Source organism: Orycteropus afer, unplaced genomic scaffold (assembly GCF_000298275.1).
Source record: "Orycteropus afer afer isolate SDZICR_OR568_19922 unplaced genomic scaffold, OryAfe1.0 scaffold00172, whole genome shotgun sequence".
NCBI classification, from domain to species: domain Eukaryota; kingdom Metazoa; phylum Chordata; class Mammalia; order Tubulidentata; family Orycteropodidae; genus Orycteropus; species Orycteropus afer.
In genome coordinates this window covers 4,495,882-4,499,601 of record NW_006921759.1, presented here as the reverse complement: position 1 = coordinate 4,499,601, position 3,720 = coordinate 4,495,882, and positions in this window count along the sequence as shown.

Below are 3,720 nucleotides of genomic sequence, written 5' to 3'. Positions count from 1 at the left end.
AACAACAACAACATGTTGTAATAAATACAGAATGGCTTGAGCAGAAGTTGTAATAACTATAGAATGTTGTAATAAATATAGAATGGCTTGATCAGAAGTCTACCCCAGGGCATCTATTTCCTATAATGTTGTCGTTGTTGTTGTTTGCCATCGAGTCAGACCTGACTCATAGCAACCCTTCCTTGGGTTTCTAAGGCAGTATCACTATGGAAGTAGATTGCCCAACCTTCCTTGCGAGAAGTGGCTGGTGGGTTTGAACTGCCTGCCTTCTGGTTAGCAGTCAGGTGCCTTGGGCACTATGTTGAGCTCTGCTAACATATACTAGCTGATGTAACAAATAGATGTACAGATCCATAAAAGCTCAACTATAACAGAATTTAATTTCTTGCTCAGGTGCTCCTAATTGACAGGTGGTTCTCCTCTTCATAATGGTCTCAAGCAGCCAATAAAGAGGAAAAAGGGAGCATGGAAAAGTCATCTCTTTCAGGTAGTGGCATACATTTCCATTTGCACTCCATTGGGAGCTCTGGAGGTATAATCCCTAAGGCATTTGACTGCTAACTAGAAGGCTCCTCAGAAAGAAGATTGGGTAATCTACTTCCATAGTGACACCATCTCGGAAACCCAAGGAGGGGTCACTATGAGTTGAATCAACTTGATAGCAGTGAGTTTGGTTTTGAGTTTAGTGAGAAATAGCTACATGGCCTAGATGCAAGAAGGCCTGGGAAATTAGCTTCTACTGAGTAGCCACTTAACAGGAATAACTCTGTATTATAGAATGGGAGCAGGAATTTTGGGATTCAATTAGCTACCTCCACCACATTCTTCCCATGGAGATTGTGTGAGATCTCCATAACCCAGGCATACATGACTATGTCACGGAAGACATTACATAGGAGAAGCTGATGAGAAAAACCTAGCACACCATTTCTACAATTCTCCTCCTTGTCACTGATGATTAGAAGGGCAGTGTTGCTTAAGAGTAATAGATAAATAATACACAGATAGAACATGGTCTCCTACATTTGACTGTAAAGCCCAGGTTGAATCCTTTTCTTGCAATCCCCAGCTATCTCCTTGTATGAAAAGTACTCACACAAAGTCAGGTTTCTTTAATAATTGCTGATTTAAAATATCTCTGGCACTAGCACACCAATATTCTCAGTCATTTTTAGATGAAGAGAAAGAGGTGAAATAGTAAGACTTGAAAATGATTAAAATGCACTAAACTGAATGAATGGTATGAATTTCAGTTTTTAAAACCAGCATTTCTATGAATTGAGCTCCTATTGCCTTTCATAATAGCACAGAAGGGGCTTGAGTATATTCAATGACAGTGTATTTGCATATAAATATAACCCAAAGATCGTAATTCTTATGACAACTATTGCAAAGTTTATGGCCAGCACAGAGGAAGCATAAGCTCAAAGGACTTTGATCTAAGAGACCCTATTTTAATGAAATAGAAAATAAAAATGCAACTTCAAATATGTATTTTTGTCGCTTCTAGGGACACTCATGAGAAGTCCGTGGATGGCACAAATGGTTAAGCACTCTATTATTAGCCAACAGTTTGCTGATTTGAACCCACCCAGAGGCGCCTTGGAAGACAAATGTGGGAATCTGCTTCTGAAAGGTCACACAGCCTTGAAAACTCTGTGAAGCAGTTCTACTCTGCACACGTGGGATCACCATGAGTCTGAATCGACTGGATGGCAACTCTACATAGAGTTTTCTTAGCTGTATTCTTCACAGAAGCAAATATCCAAGTCTTTCTCTCACAGAGCTGCTAGGTGAATTCAAACTACCAACTTTTCAGTTAGCAACCAAGCACTTACACCGCGCCACCAGGGCTTCTGAGTACATTGTTTTGCAAAATTAGATTTAAATGTCTGTTATGTCAAACTCTAGAGTCTATCTATCTAATTTAAATTATTAAATGATAAAATTAAAACTGTTTTAGACATTTCAAGCTTCAGGTTGGTAGCAAGAGTACTATCTTCAGTCAAATAAAAGTTCTACTGAACAAATGCATACCTTATTCAAAAAACTACTGCAGAAGAAAAGACTGGATCCAACTCATAATGACCTTACATATAACAAAACATTGCACGTCCTCAGAGGTGGAGGGTGTTACTGCACCATCCTCACAAGTGTTACTATGTTTGAGACCACTGTTGCAGCCACTGTGACAACCCATCTCATTGGAGGTATCCTTTTCTTCACTGATCCTCTACTTTGCCGAGCATGCTGTCCTTCTCCAGGGACTGGTCCCTCATGATAACATGACCAAAGTTTGTGAGATGCAGACTCTCATCCTTGCTTCTAAAAAGCATTCTGGCTGTACTTTCTGCAAGACAGATTTGTTTGTTCTTTTGGTAGTAATAAAAACTGCTATACATTTTATATGCATATCTCTCATAATTCTCATGGCATGTCTATATATTAATACCCTAATTTAACAGATGAGAAAACTGAGTGATTAAATAATTTATGACAATATCTAAAGACAGATTTTTAAAAAAAAGGGACATGTATACCAATATTCATTGCAGTACTTTTCACAATAGCCTAAGGATGAAAACAACTAAAATGTTCATCGACAGAAGAATGAATAAACAATATGTGGTATATACACACAATGGAATACTACCCAGTCATAAAGAGAAATAAAGTCCTGATGCATACCACAACATGGATGAACTCTGAAAATAAGTTGAGCATATGTCAGCCACAAAAGGACAAATACTATATGATCTCACTTACAATGAAATATGCAAAAATATAGAAACCAATGATTATTAGTCACTACCAAATGTGGAGGGGGGGGGAAAAGAGGAAGTTTTTGCTTAGGAGGCATTGAGTTTATGTTACTGGTGGTGGAACAGTTTGGAAAAGTACAGCAAGAATGGCTGTAGAATTTGAAGAATGTAATCAACATCATTGAAATGGACATGTAGAAATTACTGAGAAGACAAATGTTTTCATGTATATTTTCACCATAATAAAAAAGAAATGGACAAAAACTTGCACAGATACTTTATAAAAGATGATAGCCATATTCCCTGAAATCTTCTTGAAACCAAACAATAGTCTGGTAGTGTAGTGCCTAAGGCAGTTGACTGCTAACCAGAAGGCTGGTGGTTCAAACCCACCAGCCACTCCTTGGAAGGAAGGTTGGGCAATCTACTTCCGTAGTGATACCACCTTGGAAATCCAAGGAGGGGTCTGACTCGACAGCACATAAAAGCAACAACAATAAAAAATGTATGTCACTTTGAAGACTAAGCTGAGCCTAACCCAAGCTATGATATTTTCAACTGCCTCATATGCATGTGGAAGCTGGATAATGAATAAGGAAGACCGAAGAGTTGCTTTTGAATTATGGTCCTAGCAAAGAATACTAAAATACTATGGGCTGCCAGAAACATGAACAAATATGTCCTGGAAGAAGTGCAGCGAGAATGTTCCTTGCAAGTGAAAATGGCCAGACTTCATCTTGCCTATTTTGGTCATGTTGTCAAAAGGGACCATTCCCTGGAGAAGAATATCATGCTTCATAAAATAGAGTGTCAGCATGCCCTTGAGAGAACAATCATGGGAGAAGGAAGGGCACCTTATGCACAGGGAGACAGCTTAGGGGGCAGGAGAGTATGGAGGGATGGACACTGGAAAGTGGTACCTTGGGGAGGAAATTGGAGGGGAGCTGTTGCATTGTGG